We start from the raw sequence: 16152 nt of genomic DNA, 5'->3' as shown, positions 1-16152 counted from the left end.
CCTGTCCTGGTGACAATGTTTTACTAGACAGAAAAATAAAGAAAATCTTCAACAAGGACACAGAAATATTGGTTTGGCGCAGTGTCAGATAGTTCCTCTCACTTTCTGTCTGGTAAACCATTTTCACTCCATCCAAAACTGGGAAAAAAAAATAAATACATTTTGGCTACAGATACAGTGTAAAAAGGTGAAGGCTCCAGGGCTGCCATCTCGATCCAGGCTAGAACTACCTTGTGTCTCACTGACCTGGAATAAGCATGCAGCAAAGTAAAGTCTGAAAATACCTCCTGCATGCTTGTTCCTGGTCATTGACACCCTAGGTAGTGAAGTGAGGTTTAGGATGAAAATAACGGCCCCAAAGCCTGCAGCTTTATACATATCAAAAAAAAAAAGAAAAAAATTGTGTTTTTTGTCCATTGCTTCCTCCTAATGCCCAAATATTTTACCAATCAGATTCTCCACCCCGTGATGTCACCAGTCTCTGGGCAGATTTTTCACATCTGATCCCCCCCTCCCCGGATATCTTTATGAAACCTTCCCACACCCATATACCAGCATGGATGGGCTCGGAGAAGGTGGTGGTGAAGGTGTGGAGGAGTTGGATCGGGCCACTCAGATCATAGAAGGAGATCCTCCCAGCCTCATAATCCAGATCTATCCTGACTCTATTACTGGTGATATTTCTAAGTAATTGTATCTTATTACTGTCAAGTATTTATTATCTCCTCTTACCAAACCCCAGGATTTCTTATTCCATCCAATCCATGATTGGCCTCCTCTTCTGTCTATACTGGGGTAACACATCCCGACTATCCAGCACTCTGTCCCCCCGACATCCACTTCCCAGTAATGTCGCCCTGAGGAGAAATTCTGACTACTCATCACCTGAGGACACTGAAATCTCTCTGGTGTTGCTAAGAGATTCTGATGTGATGATGAGAAGGATGCAGTTTTCCTGTCATCTGATATATGTAGATAATTTTGTGATATAAGGGTGCGCTGATAACTTAAAGCTGCTACCTGAACTGTGTATAGTATTAAAGAATGATGAAAATAAAGGTGCGCTATGTATAAATCAACAATTCACAAAATATATGTGACAAAAACATATACAATAATTGTTGTGCAAAATAATAATGGATTCACAAATGCATAAAACAGTGAGTGTTATAAATATAAGGGACCAATGTCCAAATGTGATAACGTCCACTTTAAACAATATCACCACGTGTGAAAACAAATCCCAAATATAAATCCAATAATCAAGTCCAATGATATTCTCCACCAAGTGCTGAAAATCAAGATGGATTAAGGATGCTGTGTCCAGTGCTCCGTGATTGAAAATCCCACCACCAAATAGCTTCCCTCCTTACCAAAGGTATTAGAGTTGAAGGAAGAAAGTAATCTGACTGCTAGATGGTAGGGAGGAGATATCTAGGAATAAATCACCCCGCAGTAGGATAAGGATGGCCTCTTACCAAATGCTGGGAAAAAAACAGGCACAGATTGAATCCAGTAATGATCGATTGCCAGATAGTAAATCCCGCTCCTGCTGAAGGTTCCTATTCTCTGTTAACTCTCACAAGTAACATGTGTGGGGCAGAGAAAAAAGACCATGGCATAATATCCCCGAGATACGTTTATTAAGACAAGTATTGCACTTACATTGAACAAGGGGATTCGAGCGTGGATAACAGGCAAATACACAGATCCCGGCTGCAGACCGGGCTTGTGTGTGACGTCCGTGGCGGCGCGACTCGCCTCCTCTCTTACGACGTTTCCTCTCAACAGGCTTCTACTGAGACTGGAGGGAAGGGCGCGCCGCCACGTCCGTCCTTAAGAAGCTCTATGGTGATTGCCGATAGCGGTGTTCGCAAGGGGGCGGTATAGTGCTGCTAAAGAAAGAAGACTATATTGAAGAAATGAACAATCTTTTAGCAGACACTAATACATATGAAATTTTAAGAAGAGACCCCACCTATTCGTATAAGAAAAAATTGGAAAGAATTGTTCAACAGGGCTTTGAAGATGGCATTTTAAACAAAAAAAAGAAAAAATTTTTAATACCCCTCGCCCCGAGACTTCCTACTATTATCTCCCGAAAGTCCATAAAAGTCTAACAAAGCCCCCCGGAAGACCGATCGTCAGCGGGATAGACTCTGTTACATCTAGGATTGGGAAATATATTGACCACTTTCTGCAACCATTGGTCCAAGAAACTCCCGCTTATTTAAAAGACACCACACAATGCGTACAGGAAATGAGATAACTAGACATTGAAGGCGATGTACTACTTGTGACTGCTGATGTGACGTCTTTATACACCATAATCCCACATGAGATGGGATATGAAGCGGTGAGCACTTTTTTTAGATATCAATCGAGATATACCTGTGGCACAGAAAAAGTTTATTTTAAACCTTTTAACTTTTGGCATGGAACACAATTATTTTTATTACAATCAACGATTCTACCTCCAATGCACAGGCGTAGCCATGGGAGCCAACTTTGCTCCCAGTGTAGCGAACCTCTTTATGGCTCTATGGGAAGATCGCAATATCTTCTCCAATTGAGCTAGGGAACTTGTATTCTGGAGGAGCTACATAGACGATACGCTTTTTATCTGGAAAGGGAGCCAAGAATCGTTAAAAGTTTTTATGGACCAGCTAAATTTTAACAGTTGGGGAATCAGATTCTCATACGAAGCGAGCCCCAAATCTGTTAATTTTTTAGATCTTGTGATTTTAAGACATGGCTCAGGTTTTATTACTAAAACGTATTTTAAACCTACCGACAAGAACGGTTTTATTACCATGGATAGTTGCCATCACCCAAATTGGTTGAGATCGGTCCCAAAAGGACAATTTAAAAGGATCAGACGCAACTGCACACGAGAGTCGGATTTTAAAGAACAGGCCAATGTCTTAAAACAAAGATATTTAGAAAAAGGATATGAGCCACAAACACACTGGACCAAGAAATAGAACAAATTTGTCAACAGACCCAAGAAGATCTTATTGCACCGAAATTGGCCCATCAAACCAATAATCCTCATTCAAAATTTGAGTTTGCCTTTGTTACCCGCTTTTCCCACAATTATAGGTGGCTCAACTATGTTTTTAAGAAACATTAGAGCATTCTCCAAGGAGACAAAATTTTAGGACCTTCGTTGCCTGAAAAACCTAATGTGATCTACAGGAAAGCAAGGAATCTAAAAGATCTAATTGCTAGTAACCCAGTAGAAAAACAGGTAACACCAAAATTCTTCCCGAACATGAAAGGATTTTATCCATGTAAAAATTGCCAGATTTGTAGAGAAGCGAAGACGATACGAACAAATAAGTTCACATCTACCACCACTGGAAAAGAGTACGCCATTAAAGAATTTATTTCTTGCCACACTAAGGGAGTCATATATTTACTCCAGTGTGGGTGTGGCCAACAATACATTGGGAGAACCATACGTACTGCCAGTATCCGGGTAGGGGAACACCTTACTAACATCAGAAAAGGGTTCCCAGGACATAGTGTCTCCTTACATTTCTCCAAGTGCCATCACAAAAATCCGAAAAACTTGAAAATTATAGTGATCGAGAAATATATGCCACACTGGAGGGGAAGTAACATGAAAAGATCCATCTCAAGAAGGGAAACCTTCTGGATCTATGAGATGAAATGTTTCAGGCCCTGGGGACATAACATTGAATGGGATATCAACGCCCACATAAACAATAGTTGATACCTTGTTTAGTCTTTCAGATTCGCGGATCGGGTGGACAGATTACTGGGTGGGGCTGGGGAAGACCCAGCTGTCATGGTACACGTGGGTACCAATGACATAGGCAGAGGAAGACGGAGAGTCCTAAACGATTTCAGGGACTTAGGCGCTAAGTTGAGGACTAGGACCTCCAAGGTAGTATTTTCCGAAATACTACCTGTACCTCGAGCCACACCAGAGAGGCAGCGGGAGATTAGGGAAGTTAACGAGTGGCTGAGGAGCTGGTGTAGTAAGGAGGGTTTCGGGTTCCTGGAGAACTGGGCCGTCTTCTCAGTCGGTCACCGGCTCTTTGGTAGGGACGGATTGCACCTAAATGGGGTGGGTGCAGCCGTACTGGGTGCGAGGATGGCCGAAAAGTTAGAGGGGCTTTTAAACTAGGGAATGGGGGGGAGGGTACAGATGTAGAATTAGCCAGTGGAAAGCAAGATTCAGAGGGCAGAAATGGGGGCATTAGCGGTAGGGTGTTCGGAGCTCCTAAACCCAGGGTGGGTACGGGGAAAAATCAAGAGAGCAGCCTAAAAACATCAAATGAGGATAAATGTAACCAATCTAAATTACGAGGCTTGTATACCAATGCCAGAAGCCTGGCCAACAAGATGGGAGAGCTGGAGCTGCTGATGTTTGAAGAGGACTTAGATTTTGTGGGGATAACTGAGACTTGGTTCGACAGCTCTCATGATTGGATGGCGACCATTCAGGGGTATTCCCTTTATCGCAGGGATAGAGAGGGTAAAAAAGGGGGAGGGGTATGTCTGTATATTAAGAACAGTATACAGGTAAATATGAGGGATGATATTAATGGAGCTATGGACGAGGCAGAATCCCTATGGGTAGAGCTTCAAAGGGAAGGCACGGTGGGGAAGGTAATATTGGGCGTATGCTATAGGCCCCCCAACCAGAGTGAGGAGGGGGGAGGCGGACCTCATGTTACAGATAGGATTGGCAGCAAGGATGGGAAATGTCATTATAATGGGGGACTTTAATTATCCGGATATAGACTGGGCAGAAGGAACCGCGCACTCAGCCAAGGCTAGGCAGTTCCTAAATATTTTGCAGGACAATTTCATGGGTCAGATGGTGAATGCACCGACAAGAAACAATGCGGTACTTGACCTACTGATTACCAACAATGCAGACCTGCTCACGGATATAGAAATACGGGAAAACTTAGGGAGCAGTGACCATAGGTCAATTGGTTTCAGTATTAATCACAGTAATAGGAAACACAAGGGTAATATTAAGACGCTGAATTTCAAAAGAGCCAATTTCCCTAAACTGCGCTCACTGCTAGAAAATATAAAATGGGATAGAACCCTGGGAACAAAGAACACGGAGGAAAAATGGGAGTGCTTCAAGAGCATACTTAACAAGGGGGTGGGCCAGTGCATTCCACTGGGAAATAAATTTAAAAGAACAAAACTAAACCCTGGGTGGCTAAACTCCAACATAAAAATGTATATTAGAGCTAAAGAAAAGGCCTTCAAAAAATACAAGACTGAGGGGTCAGTGGCAGCATTTAAGCATTATAAAGAGTGTAATAAGAAATGTAAAGATGAAATCAGGGCGGCTAAAATAGAACACGAGAGACATATAGCGGAGGAGAGTAAAAAGAACCCCAAGAAGTTCTTTAAGTATATAAACAGTAAGAAAGCGAGGCCAGAACACATTGGCCCCATAAAAGATGATAAAGGAAAAATGGCCACTGAGGACAGAGAAAAGGCGGAAGTGTTAAATAATTTCTTTTCTTCAGTCTTCACAAAGGAATCGGGGGTCTACACGAACCCAGCTTGTAAGGCCGAACTAAATAATACACCTCAGGAAGTGCCGCCATGGCTAACAGAAGATAGACTTAGAGCTAAACTAGAGAAGCTTAACATAAATAAATCCCCGGGACCGGATGGCTTGCACCCGAGGGTTCTTAAAGAGCTCAGCCAGGTGATTGCCAGACCATTATTCTTGATCTTTATGGATAGTTTACAGACGGGTATGGTGCCAGCTGATTGGAAAAAAGCCAACGTGGTACCAATATTTAAAAAGGGGCCGAGATATATCCCGGGTAACTATAGGCCGATCAGCCTAACATCTGTAGTCTGCAAAATATTGGAGGGGATGTTAAGGGACCACATACAAGACTTTAGTAATGAAAACGGTATTATAAGTATTAATCAGCACGGATTCATGAAAAATCGTTCGTGCCAAACCAATCTATTAACCTTCTATGATGAAGTGAGCTGCCACCTAGATAAAGGTAAGCCTGTGGATGTGGTGTATCTGGACTTTGCAAAGGCCTTCGACACCGTTCCCCACAAACGCTTACTGTACAAACTAAGGAAGATAGGTATGGACCATAAGGTGAGTACCTGGATAGAGAACTGGCTCCAGGGGAGAGTACAGAGGGTGGTGATTAATGGGGAGTACTCGGATTGGGCGGGTGTGGAAAGTGGGGTCCCCCAGGGTTCTGTCCTGGGACCAATCCTGTTTAATTTATTCATAAATGATCTAGAGGAGGGGATATCTAGTACAATCTCAGTATTTGCGGATGATACTAAATTAGGCATGCCAATATCTTCGATGCAGGATGTGGAAACCTTGCAAGCGGACCTGAACAAAATAACGGAGTGGGCAACTACATGGCAGATGAGATTTAATGTTGAAAAATGTAAAGTAATGCACTTGGGGGCCAGAAACCAGAAAGCAAGCTACTCGCTAGGGGGGGAACCTCTGGGTGAGTCTAGGATGGAAAAGGACTTAGGGGTACTGGTAGACAACAGGCTTGGCAGTGGCATGCAATGCCAGGCCGCAGCAAGCAAAGCCAACAGAATACTGGGATGTATAAAAAAGGGGATTCACTCCAGAAATAAAGAGATTATTCTCCCGCTCTACAAGACTCTGGTCCGGCCACATCTGGAGTATTCTGTCCAGTTCTGGGCACCGGTCCTCAGGAAGGATGTGCTGGAACTGGAGAGAGTCCAGAGAAGGGCGACAAAAATAATTAGGGGAATGGAGGACATCAGCTATGAGGAAAGACTACAAGCACTGAACCTATTCTCTCTGGAGAAGAGACGATTGAGGGGGGGATATGATATCAATGTACAAATACTGTACTGGCGACCCGAGCATAAGGAACAAACTATTCAGAGAAAGGAGATACAATAAGACTCGTGGCCACTCACTAAAACTAGAGGAAAGGCGGTTTAACCTTAAAGTGCGTAAGGGGTTCTTCACTGTAAGAGCGGTAAGGATGTGGAATTCTCTTCCACAAGCAGTCGTATCAGCAGGGAGCATTGATAGTTTCAAAAAACTGTTAGATGGACACCTTAAAGACCACAACATACAGGGGTATACAATGTACGGCTAAAAGCAAACACACACACACATCATAGGTTGAACTGGATGGACTGATGTCTTTTTTCAACCTCACTAACTATGTAACTATGTAACTATCACATTTTTATTCAGATTTTAACTTTTTAACATTTTAATAAAGACAAGATTTAATATGTATTTAATATATTTTAATATTTTAACATTTTCCATTTATATATTTTAACCATTTTAAATAATCCATGCATCTTTGCTAGTAATATATGGGACCTTTTATTGTCCCCATATTATATTTCCCCCTTTTCCTAAGTTGTTTATGTATTTACATATATGTATACCTATACAGGAAGTTGGGGATTTGCAGGCTTCCGGAGTCCTGAAATTAGTCATCCAGATTGGACCAAAACTTATTGATCAATTAGGACATTTCTCTTATATGGGGGATCATCACTAATTGTGAGGTTTGCAGTTCTTTTTACAAGAATATGCCATATTAATCGATACCGACTCCGCTATACTTCCATTGCGGACACCGGAAGCGGCAATCACCATAGAGCTTCTTAAGGACGGACGTGGCGGCGCGCCCTTCCCTCCAGTCTCAGTAGAAGCCTGTTGAGAGGAAACGTCGTAAGAGAGGAGGCGAGTCGCGCCGCCACGGACGTCACACACAAGCCCGGTCTGCAGCTGGGATCTGTGTATTTGCCTGTTATCCACGCTCGAATCCCCTTGTTCAATGTAAGTGCAATACTTGTCTTAATAAACGTATCTTGGGGATATTATGCCATGGTCTTTTTTCTCTGCCCCACACATGTTACTTGTGAGAGTTAACAGAGAATAGGAACCTTCAGCAGGAGCGGGATTTACTATCTGGCAATCGATCATTACTGGATTCAATCTGTGCCTGTTTTTTTCCCAGCATTTGGTAAGAGGCCATCCTTATCCTACTGCGGGGTGATTTATTCCTAGATATCTCCTCCCTACCATCTAGCAGTCAGATTACTTTCTGCCTTCAACTCTAATACCTTTGGTAAGGAGGGAAGCTATTTGGTGGTGGGATTTTCAATCACGGAGCACTGGACACAGCATCCTTAATCCATCTTGATTTTCAGCACTTGGTGGAGAATATCATTGGACTTGATTATTGGATTTATATTTGGGATTTGTTTTCACCTTTGTACACAATAACACACGTGGTGATATTGTTTACAGTGGACTTTATCACATTTGGACATTGGTCCCTTATATTTATAACACTCACTGTTTTATGCATTTGTGAATCCATTATTATTTTGCACAACAATTATTGTATATGTTTTTGTCACATATATTTTGTGAATTGTTGATTTATACATAGCGCACCTTTATTGTCATCATATGTAGATAATTACCAGCTGTGTTCACATCCAGTAATGTCTGTAACCCCCGACACCCCTGATGTTTGCAGTACAGCCCTTATATTTGGTTCTCCAGCCTGGCGGTGTGAGTGTTGTATGGTGGGGGTGAGTTTGAGGCATTTTCTGTATGGCTCAGCATTGATGAGAACTTTGCCCCTTGTAGTAGAATGTGGATAGACACGTGTGTCTGTACATTTCTGTAAATTTACCCCAGACATTATATCAGATAAACCTGTGTGTAATTGTGTGTGAGATCCTCTCCACATCCAGATCCCCTCCATCATTGAGGAGTTTATCATGTCTCTCTGTCCTCATCTCCATCCTCAGTATCACACAAATCACCTGTGTCTGATTCCTGTAGGACAGTCAGTGGATTTGTCATGTTACACAGCTCCTCAATGTCAACCATCTTCCTGGACAGCTCCTCCTTTATTTCCAGCTGTTGTATCATATCAGACAGTGAAAGAGAGACCCGCTCTGCCTGCCCAGAGATCTCCCTCAGGGCTCTCTTCTCCAGGTCTTCCAGACGTCTCCTGAGATCTCCGAACAGGGCAGTGGCTCTCTCTGTTTCATCATCTGCCTTTCCTTGTACTTTCCTCCTGCGTTCCTGCAGACTCTGGACTCTTTTCTCTGTCTCCTCTCTCTCTGTCATCAGTTTCTGCAGAACATTTCTCAGTTTCTTCTTCATGATCTCAGAGGCCTCATCCAGAGTCTCCACCTGGTATCTCCGATGTTCTCCATTCAGCCTGCAGGGCGCACATATACTGGAGTTGTCCTCAGTGCAGTAATACTTCAGGATCTTCTTATGGACGGAGCATTTTCTGTTCTCCAGAGAAGTGTTGGGGTCACATAAGACGTGTTCTGGTGACTTGCTGTGGACTCTGATGTGTGAAGCTTCTCTGTGTGACAATCACCTGAGACAAGATATCACAGCAGGTATAGGAGCGTGAATACAGTAAGTACAGAAGACCCCGGACTTCTCCTGAACTGATTGAGCAGACAGGAAATTCTCCACTATGTTGCGCAATGTTATGTTCCTCCGCAGTGCAGGCCGCTCCTGGAACTCATCTCTGGATTCAGGACAGGAGTAACCTCCAGACCCCTCCTGTGTCTCTAACACAAGACCAATACAATCCCGGCAGATGTGTCCACGTTTCAGCATTACAGGATCTGTATAAATGTTCAGACACAAGGAACATTTCAGCTCCTTCCTCAGATCAGCAGACGCCATTGCTGAGAACAGAAGAAAGAAATAAAGGTAAAATATCTGACACTTATGCCTCGTACACATGCATCGATTATTGGCCGTGAATTTTCGGCCAACGTCCGATCGGCCGATTTTCAGCTTGTTAGTATGATGCTTTCGACAACTGACTCCCGACTTTTCGGCCGAAAAAAATCTGGTGTGCAGGCTATAAAATTTTTGTTGGCCGTCAACACAACGGCCGATTTTCCGTCAGTCAGTACAGATTTCGGCAGACAAAAATCTGATGAGCAAGACTGGGCATGCTCAGAGAAGAAAAAACACACGGAAAGTAAACCAGCACATGACATAACTTCTGAAGTAGATTTTTGTTGGGCGAGAAAATTTGTGTGCAGTCTAGGCACATTCCAACCAACAAAACACCACTCTGGACAAAAGTCGGAAGAACGGTCGGCCGATAATCGTTGCGTGTGTACGAGGCATTAGTAACCAGTTCTGTACATTCCTACACAGGACAAGGCTGAGACTGACGCTGGCTATAGATCAGGGGTGGACTGACAACTCATGGGGCCCCCGGGCAATCAGAGATCATGGGGCCCCCTGTGTCCACACTCAATCCACACAAAGCCCCATCTACAAATTGCAGCTCAGCCACATAGAGTGGGCATTTAAATATCTACCACAGCATAGCCTGCATGGACGGTCCTGGCTTCTTTCTGTAGTGTGTAGCCTCTCATGGGGCCCCCTACTGACCCTGGGCCCTCGGGCAGTGCCCTAATCCCCGAATGGTCAGTCCGCCCCTGCTATAGATGGATCAGCATTTGGACATTTAACATGTAAAGTCTGGAGAAAAATTGCATTTTTTGAAATTTATTGATTTAAAGTTCGCTGTTCAGTTTTTTGATATATATATTTTTTGTAGTTCCTCGCTATCATTTTGGGTGGCTTATTTGTGTACAAAATCTTTTCTCATTATAACTGGGTATTATAATCATGGCAAACTATTGCGGACAAGATTTTGACGGGATGATGGATCAATTCCATCAAGCCCAGAGTTCCTCTATGGGAGGAATTACTCTGGATCACTTCTTCATGAGACTGCGTATGCTTTTAGAGAAGAAATCAAAAATATTTTGGAACAAGAAATATTTCTTAAAATATACAGAAGGAAAGTTGGTACCTTGGGGGTTATGAATTCAAAATTTTCCATTAGTTAATAATGTAGATATGGAGTTGAAGACTGAATGGGAAAACAACCTTCAACTATGTTCTCTAAAAATGATGAATTTACTTTGCCTGCAGTATTCTAAGGATCTTGAAACTGTAGACAAAGATATTAAAAAACTATACTCAGATAATCCTTCTTTGTTAACTGACTCTTCCTTCCCCCAGAGAGAAACAAAAATGCAGAAACAACTTGAATCCTTTGTAGGTAATCTACTTAAAATTAAAGGAAAAAAGTTTGCTAGAGATAAACAAGCTTATGAACAAAAGGAAGCCTATCATTGGTCAAGAGACAAGGGTAATAGACGCACTAGAAATCAATATCAGGGCTCCTCTCATCCTTCACCTCACAATAATGATGTCAGCGATTCTGATGTTTCTTCTTTATCATCCACCTCTTCTTCACAGGTGAATACACAATATCGTACGGAAAGTAATGGACCACAAAAGCGGAAAAAGGATGAAAGGAGACCCTCAAATGCACCTTCTAAATGCACTCCTTTATTTCCCACTGAGTGGCACTCGTCACTTTCTTCAAATTCTCACTCTACCCTTCAAACTTTACCAAATTCTGGTGATTTGGGCTCCGAGATCCCTTCTTCTACAATTTCTAATCTCACTACCAACACGTCGAAGGTGAGTCACAATACGGTCATAAATAGTGATGTCCGCACGGCACCCATCTTTCAGGTCCCCAAGGGCCCACAAAGTTAGCAATAATCTACCAATTTAACTAACTCTGATCCAGAGACCCTACAAGTGATCAACCTATCATCCCAAAATTTGAATAATGATCAATTACAGGTTTTGTCTCTTGGCCTTACTTTCTGCCCTACCCAGAAAATGAACAACTTTGAATTAATCAAAGATATCCATTTATTTGCCCGCAGACTTATGTTTAAAATGATGTACGATAAAGATGGGTATTCTTCCAATATAGTTTGCAGTCCTCCCTCTCCCCCTTCTCGGGACAGGAGTTTTCTCTGGTAGAAATGCAAGCTCTAAATGATTTAATGGAACTTTGGGAGGAGGGGGGGATCTTCAGGATGACCCTTCATCTTCATTTTTAGGTGAGGATCACCCGATGGAACCTCTTTTTCCACCCCAACAGTTCTACAAACCCAAGTCTCAGGCCTTTCCCCTGTTACAGGCCAATCCCAATATTTGGGCATTCACCCAACAGGTAGTTAGAGAGGTACAACAGACCAAGTGGAAAAATCTGTGTCTAATTTAGATCGAGCACTGAGATTGGCAATTGAATCTTTACAAAACAATCCCACCATAACGTTAAAACCATCCGATAAGGGGGGGGGGGGTGTGGTTGTCATGGACACCACAAATTATGAATGCATGGTTCTGGATATCCTAAGTAATCGGGATTGGTACCGCAAAATTTCTGAATCATACTTGACTAGACTGATTGCAAAATATAGACAGTTGATCTTTGATGCCTATTCCAAAGCATTAATAGACAAAAAAAACTTGGGAATTCTTGAATGTAAGAGATCCAAAAACTCCTACAATGTACGCCTTGCCCAAGGTTCATAAAAATTTGTTAAGACCACCGGGACGACCTATAGTCTCTGGCAACGGGAGTCTCACCGGCCAGCCAATTGGTGGATGACTACTTGCGTCCTCATGTGACGGCCCTACCTTCCCATATCCGGGATACGAGTGACCTCATCAAGGCCATTGATGGGGTCCTTGTTCCTGAAGGAGCTTGGCTGGTGGGCATTAATGTTGAAGCCCTCTACTACTCCATCCCGCATCATTGTGGGGTCAGAGTTGTAGAGGGCTTCATTTCTGAAAGGGGAAACTCCTCTGAAAAATACAACGCTTTTATTGTGTCTCTTTTGCGTTTTATTTTGACCAATAACGTCTTTGTGTTCAAGGGCTCCCACTACCTCCAGGTGCAGGGGGTAGCTATGGGGACCAAGTGTGCCCCATCCTACGCCAACCTGCACCTGGGGGGGGGGGGTGGGAGCGCGATCTCTTCTCCAGGGAGGACCTCAGGGATACTCTTTCTGGGATTCTCCTTTGGAGAAGGTTCATTGATGATATCTTTATGATTTGGACCAATTCGTTATTTTATTGGAATTTTTCAATATTCTTAAGTAGAATGATTTCAATCTCAAATTCACCACCACATATAGCCAAACAAGCTTAGATTTCTTGGACATAAAGATTTACATTGACAAAGATGGTACCATTGGTTCCACTTTGTTTTGTAAATCTACAGCTGGAAACACCATCTTAAATGCAGATAGCTCCCATCCCATGCCTCTTATATCCAGTATACCTTTTAGCCAATATCTTCCTCTAAGGCGCAATTGCACCAGGCTAGTAGATTTTGAGACGGAGGCAAAAGGCCTACAGATTTGTTTGCTATCCAGAGGATATAGCAAGTCATGTCTAAAAAGATCCTACCATAGAGCTAAAGACCTAGACAGAAATGCTTTAATTTACAGAAATAAGAAGAAAAAGGACCTTGGAAACATACGTCTTATTACGCGATATCCTGGCCAACATAGTCATGTACGGTCGATTCTTGGAAGTTCTGCTATCTTCTTGAGGCCGATGAGAAGGTGGCCAAACATACAGGAAATCGTCCACAAATTACCTTCAGGAGATCCAGATCTCTAAAGGACCAATTGGTTCATAGCCATCATGCCACTTTTTCTAACAGATCACGTGGACATTTGACGGGTACTTACCCCTGCAAAAGGTGCAATTTCTGTAAGTACGTGTCAAATGCCAGTGAACTAACTCTCCCTAATGGGAACATTTACAAACCAACATTTCATGCAAATTGTCAAACGGTGGGAGTTGTTTACATCATGCATTGTGCCTGTAAGGCCTTTTACATTGGAAAAACAAAAAGACCATTTTTCCACCGTATCCGAGATCACGTCAAACTAGTCCAAAGTAAGAAATTTGAGAGTCCAATTGGGACATGGGGTTGTATCATGGATTTGACGATAATAAGATTAAATTCTTTGCCCTTGAGCACATTCCACTCAATGAGAGGGGTGGCAGTGTAGATAAAAATCTACTACAGCGTGAAACAAAGTGGATTTTCAATCTGTCTGCTACACGATACCCGGGGATTAATTATACTATAAGCTTCAAACCCTTTCTTGGGTAGAGGTTGAAGATAATTATTATGTATAATATGTTCTTTTTCTGCACTTTATGTGGGAACTGCATTTTTTCTATTTTCTTTTCCTTTTTTCTTTTTGAGTAATTATTATAACTGAACAGATTAACAGATTCTTGGAATTGTAATATTCTGTATACTTGGCCCATGATGGAGGAGGTATGTTCTGGCCCATATTGTTGGTTGGAGATTTTTTTGAGTCTTCTGCTGCAATTGTGACTCCATATGAGCACCCACGGTGCCATCTGTCCAGATCTATGTCCCAGGTCTTGATCGGAGGCACCGTTTTCTAATTTGCTGCCCATTTTGGCTGATCCTATTGCTACTGACAGACAACTTTGTATGTTCTATTCCAGATTTAGTTGGATAAATAATAAAGGTAATTAATCTCTGCCTTGCTATTAAGTATTTACAATTAAATTTTTGACTTTTTATTAAAGATATTAATAAATTGGTGGTGTTGATAAATATGTTCTTTAAAATCGTGGTTTATCCACTTAGGAGAATGACCAATTAGGGATTCTTCATAACCCCGCAATATAGTCCTATTTTTGGGGACCTATCCATCTTTCTTTGAAATCGACATTCTCGATCCAAAGTCGGTCGTTAAAATCATTTGGGGACCCTTTATTATTCCTCTTATTTATTTTGGGCTTACTTAGAAGGTTCTTTTCACCTCTGGTTTGGCCCAGAAATACTTTTTCCCTTGTATAATGCCTTCTTTCCCTCAGTAAATATGGAAACCGCGGCACCGGAAGCATTGCGGCTTTACTTTCGGGTCGAAGCGGGTCACGTGACGCCGTTATCCAATGGCGTCGCGTATCGTTCGTAGGGGTCAGCCAGGGTAACTGATTGATTTCAGCTCTCACTCCGGCGGTGACGTCAGACGCCGCCGGAGTGGAGAAGGTACATAAAACGCCAGCACATGTGCCAACAGTCTGTTCGGACTCTTTGGCGATATAGGAAGGAGACTGCAGAGAGGTAATTGAGGCTTCTTATTATTTCTTTTCATCTGGACTCTGCCATGATTTATGAGCTGACTGAAGCATGGTTAATCCCCTTTGTGGGATCTCCATGGTTGCTGGGTGCAATTGCCCTTTTTTTAGTTTTTTATGTCCAGCATTAAAACTTAAAACCAGCCTATTGAAAATATGTATCCATTTGCAGGATTTACCATCTGGGATCTGGTTACTCTGGATGAATTCCTTCTTAGGAGTTTAACCCCATCCTGACCACATTACACAAACTTGGCTTTACAAGCCAGCCAAGGACAAGGTAAAATGGGTGTTGCAAATACTTGCCTATGAAGTACAGTACCATTAACCTTCCTAGCGGTATTCCCGAGCGTGACTCGGGGTTAGATTTTAGAGCCAAAAGCGGTAACCCCGAGCCACACTAGGGGTAGGGCTAGGAAGATCGCTGGATCCTGGTAGAGGTTTTACTTACCTTTTCTCCGGGATCCAGCGAAGAATGCGGGTGGTATGCGGAGCTTCCTCCCGATCGTCTGCGAGCCCCGGCTTCCGTCTCCGGCGACGTGACGTTCGCAGGGGGTGGAACCGGCGGCAAATTCAAATGTAAAACACACCAAACACACTGATACCATTCAAAATGAAAAAAAAAACACATTACATTGCCCCCCAGTGCCCTTTCCTGCAGTTTTACTGTACTTTTTATGTAAGTATATATATATATATATATACACACATACACACACACAGTATATATATATATATATATATATATATATATATATACACACACACACACACACATGTATATATATATATATATATATATATATATATATATATATATATATATATATATATACACACACACACATATATATACATATACACACACACACACATACATACACATATATATATATATATATATATACACACACACACACACACATACATATATATATATATATAAGTAATCCTTGTGAATGAGCAGCCCAAACCAACTGTATACATTATATATATACATATATATATATATATATATATATATATATATTGTGACAGTGCAGTCAGCTGTGAGGGTGTATGTCGCCCAGGATTGT

General features: G+C 42.2%; 1 pseudogene across 1 annotated transcript; it reads right to left on the bottom strand.

Annotated features, from left to right (window-relative positions):
- Positions 1-442: 442 nt before the first annotated feature.
- On the bottom strand, positions 443-9727 carry LOC309567343 (E3 ubiquitin/ISG15 ligase TRIM25-like; annotated as a pseudogene). The gene is made up of 2 exons: positions 8504-9727; positions 443-1013 (listed from the first exon to the last, which is right to left on the bottom strand). The product of its transcript is annotated as an E3 ubiquitin/ISG15 ligase TRIM25-like (transcript).
- Between the last annotated feature and the right edge of the window lie 6425 nt (positions 9728-16152).

Source organism: Pelophylax lessonae, assembly GCF_965119305.1.
Source record: "Pelophylax lessonae genome assembly, chromosome: 1".
In the NCBI taxonomy this organism is placed as follows: Eukaryota; Metazoa; Chordata; class Amphibia; order Anura; family Ranidae; genus Pelophylax; species Pelophylax lessonae.
The sequence above is the reverse complement of the archived record's forward strand: the minus strand, read 5'-3'. Positions and strand labels throughout refer to the sequence as shown.